This window comes from Dioscorea cayenensis, chromosome 9, assembly GCF_009730915.1.
Source record: "Dioscorea cayenensis subsp. rotundata cultivar TDr96_F1 chromosome 9, TDr96_F1_v2_PseudoChromosome.rev07_lg8_w22 25.fasta, whole genome shotgun sequence".
Lineage (NCBI taxonomy): Eukaryota > Viridiplantae > Streptophyta > Magnoliopsida > Dioscoreales > Dioscoreaceae > Dioscorea > Dioscorea cayenensis.
This window is the reverse complement of record NC_052479.1, coordinates 13928882-13940848: the sequence shown is the minus strand read 5'-3', so window position 1 is coordinate 13940848 and position 11967 is coordinate 13928882. Positions and strand designations below refer to the sequence as shown.

At 43.4% G+C, this 11967-nt stretch overlaps 1 non-coding gene across 1 annotated transcript; it reads left to right on the top strand.

Moving 5' to 3' along the window:
• Positions 1 to 7259: 7259 nt before the first annotated feature.
• Positions 7260 to 7366, top strand: LOC120269619. Its single transcript, XR_005539265.1, has one exon. It is a non-coding gene; the product is annotated as a small nucleolar RNA R71 (small nucleolar RNA).
• Positions 7367 to 11967: the final 4601 nt, after the last annotated feature.

Below are 11967 nucleotides of genomic sequence, written 5' to 3'. Positions count from 1 at the left end.
GCGTTTTGTGAAAAGAAATGTAACAATTTTACTGTAGTAATTTCATTATAGCAGTACTGTAGTAAAATTACTGCTCACGCGCCCGTGTGGAAATTCCTGCAGCCCACATGGCCGCGTGGAAAATCCATACGGTCGCGTGAAGGCACGTGACAGGCGCGATCTAAGGCGTATAAATAGTCGTTTTACCCTATTCTTTCGCATCTTTTGTGCGGCTCTTGAGGGGTGAGACGGCTAGGGTTTGGAGAAGAGGTCTTTGCGGCTTTGGAGGTGCTTCATCACCAACTTTGATCGATTCCTCCTCTGTCATAGCATCAAGGAAGCCACCAGTGAACCTAGCTTCGGAGTGGGTCCTTCAAGACGTCGAAGCTCTCCATCAAGGCCATCAGTTCATATATAAGGGGGTTAATTTCTATGGTTTTAATGTACTTTCATTCATTGATGGTGTGTTTTGTATGTTGCTCGATGGAGAGCTAAAACCCTAGAGGGTATTTGGGCTTGTCAACCCTAGGATTCTCATCTTTTGTGGATTTGTTTAGTGTTTCTCTTTAATCCAAGTTTGATTAAGTTTTAATCTTGATTGTCTAATGCTTGCTTGCCTTATTGATCTTTTGGTTATTTGGTTTGCATGATTTGTTACCTTGGTGAGAGAGAGGTCTCCATTAGGGCTAGAATCGCATGATTGAAGAGGGTTGAGAGGGCGAGTCATGAGATAGTGAGCATCCTCTTTCCCGTCCGATTGGTGTATTCTATCTCCGTTCCCTAAGCTCTATACAACCATATTTGGTGTGAGGCGTGAGATTGAGAGATTTCTCCGCCGGGACCTTGTAGGGGGTCAGGATCCTTCATCGGGAATTAGGGTTGGATCAATCTTTAGGAATCGGATACACCTCTTGGAATCCCTAGAGTGCTTTTGACAAGATCCCCTTGCGTATATCCCGCAAGTGCACGGGTTTGTCGAAGTAATAATCCCGGGTGAGCGGTGTCGAATCCATAGAGAGTAGGGAGTAAAGACACTTAATTCGATACTTAGCTATGTGGAGTATCAACAATGATAAGTGTGATAATGATTCAATTCTCAACAATTAAAAGCAACAGATAAGAGAGCAAAAGTAAGGAGGAGGCAAGGCAATCGATAAAGATGGGGTACTCAGATGATGCTTCACCTAGGAAAATCATTTCAAGTGCAAGAACTCTCTATTATGCTTCCTAATCAATGCAATGGTGAGTCGTGGAAATCCTTACATACATAGTCCCAAATCTAAGGTCAACTATGCCTAACTCTATTCATGTCCCGGAGGAGAGATTAAATAACCTCTCAACCTCGCACTCGAATAAAGTTGCAATGAGCTCTAGGGATTCCATGTGATAAATCGCTTCCTAATTATAGACCTAACCCTTTGGTCCAGGCGGAAGGTCCCTAGCCACAATTAAGCCCTAGATACTAAGATCCCTCAACGCTTCACTCCATTGCACGCGCAACTAGGCCCCAACGGAGGTTCATCCCGTAGACCATTCACTCTATTATGGCCGCAAAGAACTCAAGGAACGGAGGTAGAATTTATCACATCGGAGGGGAAAGGGGACGCTCCTGTACCTCTTGACTCATCCTCTCAACCCTCTCCAACCTAGCTTTGTCTAACGCTTGTGGTGTGTCACTCACTCACAAGGTTACCAACAAGAACTCTCAACCCTAGTGTCACTCTAGGGGAAATGTTCATACAATCAAGCATTCAAGGTTGGAACTCATAATAAACATCAATTTATTGAAAGCATATTAAAGAAGTTCAATGAAACGAATACATCCTAGGGTTCACAATCACCCAAGTACCCACTAGGGGTTTAGCTCTCCATGGGGCTAAGTACAATCAAAGAAATCAAATGTAAAAGCAATAAATCCATAAAGAAACCCCCTCGATGGTCGTTTTGATGGTCTTCTGAAAAGTCCTCTACTCGTCGTCCAAGGATTCCTTCGTCCGGTATAGGATACACCTCGATCGAAGCTCCCCTACCAACCTTCTTCCTAATGGAATCATGATGTCAGAGTCGTAGAACCTCTCCAAAACCTTGTCCAATACCCCTCGAAACCCTAGCCGAAGCCCTCTCGCAAGTTGGGGAAAAGATGGAGAAAAGAATAATGAAATCAGGGCTGAAATCGTCTTTAAATAGGGCTGGAATCGGGCGACTACACGGGCGTGTGTGATGTCACACACCCCTGTGAAATTTCCACTCGGGCGTGGATAATTTCCACACGCCCGTGTGGATTCTCTGTTTCTCTGATTTCTCGGCCTGCTGTAAACAGTGCTGCTATAGTGCTTGCTACAGTGTTTGTTACAACCCTGCTACAGTACCCTACCGGAAATACTCCCGAATTCCATACTTTCATTGGGGTAACGCAAACGGGCACACGTTTACGTCGTGAATCACTTGCTTCTTCAATGATGTACATGTTGGTGGATCTCTTGTTCTTATATGCATAAGTCAGAATGCTCGAGTGTGACTGCCTTTGTGCCCCTCCAAATGAATGTGCTCACTCGAATACGAGGAGGTTGGCACACACTCTAGCATCTCATAGTTGACATATGTCTTTGCGTTTGAACCTTAGCAAGATCTCCTCCAAAATTGGTGCATTATGATCCACATTGGCCTATTTCCTTTATACTCGGCCTCACAATCCTACCTGCATAAAAGTAACATAAAAACACACATATTAATGTAAAAACCTGAGAAAAGTAATGCTCAACATAAGGAATGAACACTTCGCATTCATATCACACAAGCACTTATCAAACTCCCCCACACTTAAGCTTTTGCTTTTTCTCAAGCAAACATTAAAACATTTTGTGCATCAATGAAGAAAATGTTGAAAGTGCTTAGCCTTAGGTTAACCAAAGTATACAAAGATAGCATTCTACAAGTAAGGAAAATTTCAACAATAAATACGAAAAATCAATGCTCTAGCTAAAAACTTGAATAAAAAAGGATAACAAACCCGAATTTCGTGTAAGTGTGTGAACTCACTCAAAACACCCCAAGTTATACTCCTCAAAGTTCTAAGTGCAAAGGACTTATTTATCTACACAAGTGATAAAAATTTTAAAAGATGGTAGTAGCTTCACACATCCTCTAAGATAGCCCTTTCCAAAGCGGCCGCTAAGGTGGCTTTCACACTTTCGAGGTGGTAGCTCTTTCTACCCAGGTGGTAGCTTTCACTCATCCTATGAGATAGCTCTTTCCCTCATTAGGGCATAACTAGTATCCGACTTGTGAGAGTAGCTTCATACTTCATAGGTGGTAGCTCTTTCCACCCAACAAATACAAATAAACAAAAAACTATTTTGTTCCTTCTTTTCATTTTTCCATTTTTTTTTCCAAAAGTAGTGACCTAACTAATCCCTTTAACCTCAAACATGAGTTTCCAATAGAGTTCAAAGAGTGAGTAGTGCACTAAGTGTAAATCGAGCAAAAATTCATAAAAATTCAAGCAAGAACTAGAGCATGAAAAACATTCAATGTTAACAATTCTCCTAGACTTAAGAATACAAACATTGCAACTAAGGTGAACCGCCATTGGCTATGTGAGCATATATCAATCAAGAACAATAGAAAAGATGTGCGCATTATGAAACTCCCCCCCACACTTAAGTTGTACATTGTCCTCAATGCACACATGCTAGCTCACTCAAAATATATCATTCAAAAATAGATGTGGGAGAAGCAATCAAAACAATACTCCCCTGACTCCTAGTGTTGCGTTTGATGAAGCTAATTCATTGGGAGTAGTGTTCCAACGGGTTGTGAAGCTCGCACGGCCAAGTGCCAAAGCACCTGTACATCCGCAAAGCAAGTCTGACCAAACCTGAGTACTGAAAGTCTCTCGAAGCGAGCCTGATTCTCGGGGTTCGAGAATTCCATATGTATCAGCTCGGGTGAAGTAAGTCTGAGGCACTTAACTTCGTTCTTCTTCGCTCGAGGTGCCATAGCTGGAGTGCAAAAGATGAAAACAGTAAAAAATCTCAGAAGCAATATACAGCAAAATTCCACACGGGACTGTGGATATTACCCACGCCCGCGTGGCTCTGCAGAGCGTGAAACTCCTGCACCGGTGCACAACAAATCTTAACAATTCAATTGTAAAACCACTTCTAAATGCCTACTACACATCCATCATGCATGAAAACTCACATTTAAAAGCATTCAATCCGTGAAAAACCATAATTGGCGAAGAAAAGAGGATAAAAGGATTACCGAAGAGATGAATATGAAAACGTCTGAAATTCGGTAAGATTAGCGAAGAAAATTCCTCCAAATAGCGACGAAGGGCCGGAAAGATAATCGGGAACCGTTTTCCGGTGACTGGAGATGAAGAATGAGACTGATCACAAGGTTTTTAAGGAGAAAATCCCGTCTCTTGGAATTCTGTGTATCCCCACGGGCGTGTGGAAATTACCGCCCGTGCGCCTTACTCGAGGCGCCACGGGGCGTATACACGTCCCCAGTGCTTTCTCGGAAAACGCTCCTTTGACTCGCGATCTCACAGGCGTGCGGAAAATACCGCCCGTGCGCGCCCTGACCCATAAAGGGCGAGGCGCGCCCCGTGGCTTCCCCTAGTCATATGAGAAGAAAATCAAGTCGCACACACGCCCGTGTGGAAATTCCCCACGAGCGTGGGCATTCACATGCCCAAACTCACAAGGGCGGCCGCACGCCCCTGTGTTTTCTCGGGATGGAGGGAGCAACTGCGAGTTTCGCGCAGGCGTGCGAAATTACCCATGCCCGTGCGTGGTTCACAAGATCACCCACGAGGCGAGTCCACGCCCATGTGTTCTCGGGAAAAATCTGCCCAACTGCGGGGAAGACACGCCCTGTGTGGAAATTACCCAGGCGTGCGCCCGGTCGCATGGTCGATCCACGAGGCCGCATGCGCCCATGTGCCCTCTCGGAAGAGTTCACGAGTACACCCACGGGCGTGTGGAATTTCCACATGCCCGTGTGTTTTCTCTAGATGACTTAGAAAAACCTGCAGGCTCTGCAGAACTAGTCTGAACATGTTTACACACCCAGAGCCTGCCCTATTGTGCAAGATATACCAGAAAAAAAAACACAAAATAGAACTCAAACGACCAAACTTCACCAATTCTCAACAAAACATACAATGAATTCTTTTAAAAACCCACAATAAAATCGCAGCACAAGCACTCAAAAATTGAAACACCAACACTTAACAATTTATTCATGCAAACAAACTAAACTAAAAGTACGAAAAATAGTAAACACTTGGGTTGCCTCCCAAGAAGCTCTTGTTTAACGTCGCTAAGCTTGACGTATCTTTCTTACCTCACGGGGGTTCATGAATGAAGGTCGCCCTCTTACCCATAACTTGAAAGTATGATGAGCAAAGTCTCTTGAGGGTAGAGGGTGTACTATCAAGCTTCAGACCACCTAACAATGGTTCGTCCAACTTTCTTGGCTCATGTACGTCTCCAACAGTTTTGGGGCATTTTCGGTGGCGTCTTCGAGCCCTTTTCATTTTCCGAAGCACCTTCTTCAAGATTCCCGTGGTAGATGTTTCCTCTCCAGTCGAACCAAGCATCATTACTTCTTTATTGCTCTCCTCTTTGTCGGACAAACCTTCATACGGATCCGGGTTGAACATTTCCTGTATATATTCATCAACAATCTCATCAGTAGTGTCTAGAAAATACAAAGTGTCATCAAAATCGAGAGAATGCCGCATGGCTTCAGCAAGGCATTAAGTAAGCTTATCGTCTCTGACTCTCAATGTGAGCTCTCCACCGTCCATGTCAATCAATGCTTTGGAAGTCCGCAAGAACGGTCTCCCAAGTATCAAGGGTACATCTGCATCCTCATCAACATCTAGCACTACAAAGTTAACCGGAAAAATATACTTGTCCATCTTGACAAGTACGTCTTCAATGATGCCTCTCGGATGTCGTACCGTTCGGTCCGCCAATTGTAAAGTCATCCGAGTAGGCCTAGGCTCACCCAAGCCTAGATTTTGGAAGAAAGTATATGGCATGACGTTGATACTTGCCCCTGAATCCGCCAATGCCATTTCCTCATCTAAGTTGCCGATGTTACACGGAATAATGAAGCTTCCCGGGTCTTTCTTCTTGTTCAGCATGTTCTTTTGCAACACCGCCGAGCATGAAGCATCAAGCACCACTGAAGCACTCTCCTCCAATTTCCTCTTGTTGGTCAATAGGTCTTTCAGGAACTTTGCATACTTAGGCATTTGAGCTAAAGCCTTAACAAAAGGAATGTTGATGTGGAGTTGCTTGAACAAACTCACGAACTTCTTATACTGTTCATCACCTTGGTCATTCTTTAATCTAGAGGGATAAGGGATTTTTGGCTTGAAAGGTGGGGGTGTCACCTCTTTCTCTTTGTTTGCTCCCTTCACAACCTCTACGACCTCGGGTGCATGTTCTTTCAGCTTCTCACTCGGAAGCCGCCCTTCAACCTCACAACCGATTCTCAAAGCGATCGCCTTCACATGTTCTCTCGGGTTGATTTCCGTGTTGCTTGGTAAACTTCCATGTGGCCTTTCAGAAAGAGATTTCGCAATTTGCCCCACTTGATTTTCAATGTTCTGCAAGGAGGCGGTGTGATTGCGAAGTGTAGCCTCGACTGATTCAAACCACGTGTTTGCCGATTAAACAAATCTAGCCAAGTGCTTCTCCAAATCCGTCATTCGGGTTTCCAAGCCTGAATTCTGTTTTCCACTTGAGGGCCTTGTTGTTGTTGTTGGAACCCCGATGGCCCCATGGTCTTCTGTGGTCCTTGATTACTCCATGAAAAGTTGGGATGATTCTTCTTACCTGAATTATAGGTGTTGCTGTATGGATTCCCTTGAGGTCTCATTCCATTACCTACAAAGACAACATTCTCAACTGGAGAAACATCACCTATGACGATTGGGCAATCGGAAGGAGCATGTCCTTCACCACAACTGGTACAATTTGTCACGGACTCTATTCGAAGCTATAAGATCTAGCTTCTTACTCAAACTTTCCACTTAGGCCGCCAATGAAGTTACCGCATCAATTTCATGGAGACTGGCCACCTTTTTCTTTTCCCTAGCCTTCTACTTGTAGCTATTTAACCCCATTTCCTCAATCAATTGACGAGCCTCGTCAGGGGTCTTGCTACCTAAGGTACCTCCTGCCGCCGCATCCAAAAGTTGCTTTGTACTCAGGTTCAAACCATTGTAGAAGGTTTAAACAATCATCCCCTCCGGGAATTTGTGTTGCGGATACTTGCACAGGAGTTCCTTGAACCTTTCCCATGTCTCAAATAGAGACTCCAATTCCAACTGCATAAAGGATGAGATCTCATTCCTAAGCTTTGCTGATTTTCCGGGAGGGAAATAACGGGCTAGAAAGCTTCTACCATCTCCTCCCATGTAGTGATTGATGCCCTAGGTAATGAGTGTAGCCACTGCTTTGCTTTCCCCTTTAAGGAAAATGGGAAGGCTCTCAATTTGATGGCATCATCCGTCACACCATTTATCTTCAGCATGTCACATACCTCGAGGAAGCTCTCTATGTGATTTGTTTGGATCCTCATCGCCCAAACCGTTGAATTATGCGGACTGCTGCGACATATGGATGAATGCCGAGCTTTAGCTCAAAAATTCGAGTTGTGATTGGGGACGCACAATACTCGATTGTGTCCCCAACAGCGAAGAGTGCAGCATAATCGGATAGTGTCCGTTGTTGCTCATTTTGTTACGCCATGTTGTCGGATCCTTCTACTTCCAAATCAATTTGGATTAGAGCTGTTCTTGTCACGAGTTCTTTCCCTTTCCTTCAAAGTGTACGTTCAAGCTCGGGGTCTCCTTCAATCAATATTGATGGATTCCCTCGGGTCATAACACTGAGGTGCACCAAAAGTAAAGAAAAAGAAAATCAGAACGATGATAGAATAAGAAGATATGAAATAGCTAAGAAAACAAAGTGCAAAGTATCTCTAAACGCCTAACTCCCCAGCAACGGTGCCAAAAACTTGACAAGATCCCCTTGTGTATATCCCGCAAATGCACGGGTTTGTCGAAGTAATAATCCCGGGTGAGCGGGGTCGAATCCACAGGGAATAGGGAGTAAAGACACTTAATTCGATTCTTAGCTATGTGGAGTATCAACAATGATAAGTGTGATAATGATTCAATTCTCAACAATCAAAAGCAACAAGTAAGAGAGCAAAAGTAAGGAGGAGGTAAGGCAATCGATAAAGATGGGGTACTCGGATGATGCTTCACCTAGGAAAATCGTTTCAAGTGCAAGAACTCTCTATTATGCTTCCTAATAAATGCAATGGTGAGTCGTGGAAATCCTTACATACATAATCCCAAATCTAAGGTCAACTATGCCTAACTCTATTCATGTCCCAGAGGAGAGATTAAATAACCTCTCAACCTCACACTCAAATAAAGTTGCAATGAGCTCTAGGGATTGAAGTGATAAATCGCTTCCTAATTATAGACCTAACCCTTTGGTCTAGGCGGAAGGTCCCTAGCCACAATTAAGCCCTAGATACTAAGATCCCTCAGCGCTTGACTCCATTGCACGCACAACTAGGCCCCCGACGGAGGTTCATCCCTTAGACCATTCACTCTATTATGGTCGCAAAGAACTTCAAGGAGCGGAGGTAGAATCTATCACGTCGGAAGGGAAAGGGGGCGCTCCTGTACCTCTCGACTCACCCTCTCAACCCTCTCCAACCTAGCTTTTGTCTAGCGGCTCGTGGTGTGTCACTCACTCACAAGGTTACCAACAAGAACTCTCAACCCCTAGTGTCACTCTAGGGGAAATGTTCATACAATCAAGCATTCAAGGTTGGAACTCACAATAAACATCAATTTATTGAAAGCATAATAAAGAAGTTCAATGAAACGAATACATCCTAGGGTTCACAATCACCCAACTACCCACTAGGGGTTTAGCTCTCCATGGGGCTAAGTACAATCAAAAGAAATCGAGATGTACAAAGTAATAAATCCATAAAGAAACCCGCTCGATGGTGCGTGTCGATGGTCTTCGAAAAGTCCTCTACTCGTAGTCCAAGGATTCCTTCGTCGGTATAGGATACACCTCGATCGAAGCTCCCCTACCAACCTTCTTCCTAATGGAATCACGATGTCGGAGCCGTAGAACCTCTCCAAAACCTTGGCCAATACCCCTTGAAACCCTAGCCGAAGCCCTCTCGCAAGTTTGGGAAAAGATGGAGAAAAAGAATAATGAAATCGGGGCTGAAATCGGCTTTAAATAGGGCTGGAATCGGGGACGACTACAGGGCGTGTATGATGTCACACGCCCCACGTGAAATTTCCACATGGGCGTGGATAATTTCCACCGCCCGTGTGGATTCTCTGCTTTTTCGATTTCTCGGCCGGCTATAAGCAGTCTTTTGCTGATTGCTTGCTACATTGTTTGTTATACCTTGCTACGATACTTTCATCGGAAATACTCCCGAATTCCATACTTTCATTGGGAGTAGCATAAGCGGGCACTGCGTTTACATCTTGAATCACTTGCTTCTTCAATGATGTACATGATGGTGGATCTCTTGTTCTTATATGCATAAGTCGGAATGCTCGAGTGTGAGCGCCTTTGTGCCCCTCAAATGAATGTGCTCACTCGAATCTGAGGAGGTTGGCACACACTCTAGCATCTCACACCTGACCTATGTCTTCGCGTTTGAACCTTAGCAAGATCTCCTCCAAAATAGGTGCATTATGATCCACATTGGCGTATTTCCTTTATACTCGGCCTCACAACCATACCTGCATAAAAGTAACATAAAAACACACATATTAATGTAAAAACCTGAGGAAAGTAATGCTCAACATAAGGAATGAACGCTTCGCATTCATATCACACAAGCACTTATCAGCTTTTCGGTCATATGTGCCGTGAGGTGTTGAGATTGAGTGATTTCTCCACCGGGACCTCGTAGGGAACTAGTATCGGTGATCGGGAGGCCTAATCCGATTATCTTTATATTTCCACGACTTAACTTACTCATCATAGAAACACTTTGCTTATCCGGTACCTAATACCTGAATCCTAGGGGGAGCATTGCCCGAATACCCCACTTTTGGTGATTGAGATCTCCATCCATTTCACCCTTGCATATTCGTCTCGGTATTCATTTCTTCGCACATTAGTTCGCCACATCTTTCCATTTTATCATTAGACTAGAAAGCGAGAGAAAAAGTTAGTACTAGTAGCCCATGTTCCTGCATGGATTTGACTACCCATTCACCGGGGTAGTATTACTTTGACACGCGTGCACTTGCGGTTTTACGCGCATATTCGGACGAGTGTCACCGATTACAGGGCCGAGCATAAATGTGGCGCCATACTTGACACCCGGTTTATTATGCTTTACTTAATTGATGTCTTTAATTGAGTTCCAATCTTGAATGCTTGTTGAATGATTTCTCCCTTAGAGTGACGATAGGGTTGAAAGTCTACATTGGTAATCCTTGTGAGTGAGTGACACACCATGGGGTTAGACAAAACAAGATTGGAGAGGAGTCGAGAGGGTGAGTCAAGAGGTGAGTGGACCATCCCCTTTTTCCATCTAGTGTGATTTATTCTACCTCCACATTCCAAGAGTTCTTTGTGGTCACATTATAGTGAAGGGTTAAGGGATGAAGTCGATGGGACTTAGTTGCCTGAGCAATAGAGGTGAAACGTTGAGTGACTTTCTAACACTTGAGGCTTAATTGTGACTTGGGGTCTTTTGCCCTAGAACCAAAGGGTTGAGATCTATATATAGGAATAGGGTTTATCACTTGGAATCCCTAGAGCTTCTTGCAACTTGACCACGATGTGAGGTAGTGTGAGGGGCTGGTTGATTTCTCCACGGTGCATAGTATAGAGTAAGTCATGGATAGCTTAGGGTTTGGGACCGTGTGTTTAAGGATGTCCACGACTCATTAAGCATTAAGTAGGAAGCATAATAGTTGGTTTTCACTTGAGCGGTAATCCTAGGATGAATAATATCCGGTACCCACTTTTATCGATTACCTTCCCTCTCATTCTATTGTACCTCTCTTTACGATTTTCTTTGGTTTGTTTACATCGATCTTTATCCTCATCTCCACTTGGTTAAGTAGCAATCTTGGTGTTTCTATTCCTTTTTCCTTATGGATACGATGCCCTACTCATCTAGGATTTATTACTTCGACAAACCTATGCACTTATGGGTCACTGCATGGCGTGTCAAGTTTTAAGCGCCATTATATCGTGGAATAGGGCGTTTTTAGAAACACTTTGTACTTTGCTACTATAGCTATTTATCATTTATCACACTTTCTTTACTATATCATCATTCTCTTTTTATTTTTCTTTTTGTCATATATTACTTTTTCTTGCAAGGAGCTTGAATGATGATTGATCCACTCATTGCTCTATATTTTTCGAGTCGAAGATCTCGGTAAAAAGGTGATAGATTTGTTACTTCACAACAAGAGAGCAATCCATTTTGCATCACATATCATCAATTGAAGTGTGCTACTCAAACTTACTATGTAATAATGATGGAAAACATTAGGGAGCACCTCGAGAGGAATGTCAAAAGGTGAGATACTTGGAGGATGCACTTGATTGCAAAATGTATTAGCAAATTTTATTGAAACAGCCCGATGTCTATGTCCAAAATATTGAGACCATACTAAGATGTCATGAAGCCTCATTTAAAAACCTTGAGCATCAACTAGGAAGGATACTTGACACACTCTCAACGGAACAACAAGTATTTGAGAAAGCAATTCTAGTTCCTTATAGAAATGATGTGGTAGTGAGCGACAATGAAAGTTGGGCAAATTAGGTACATTGGTGCAAAAATGAAAAGAACGAATTTGAACACCATTTTGAGATTTTTAGATTGTGTGAATGAAGATTGTTGATAAGTGTCTAAATGTAGGTGTTTTCATATAAT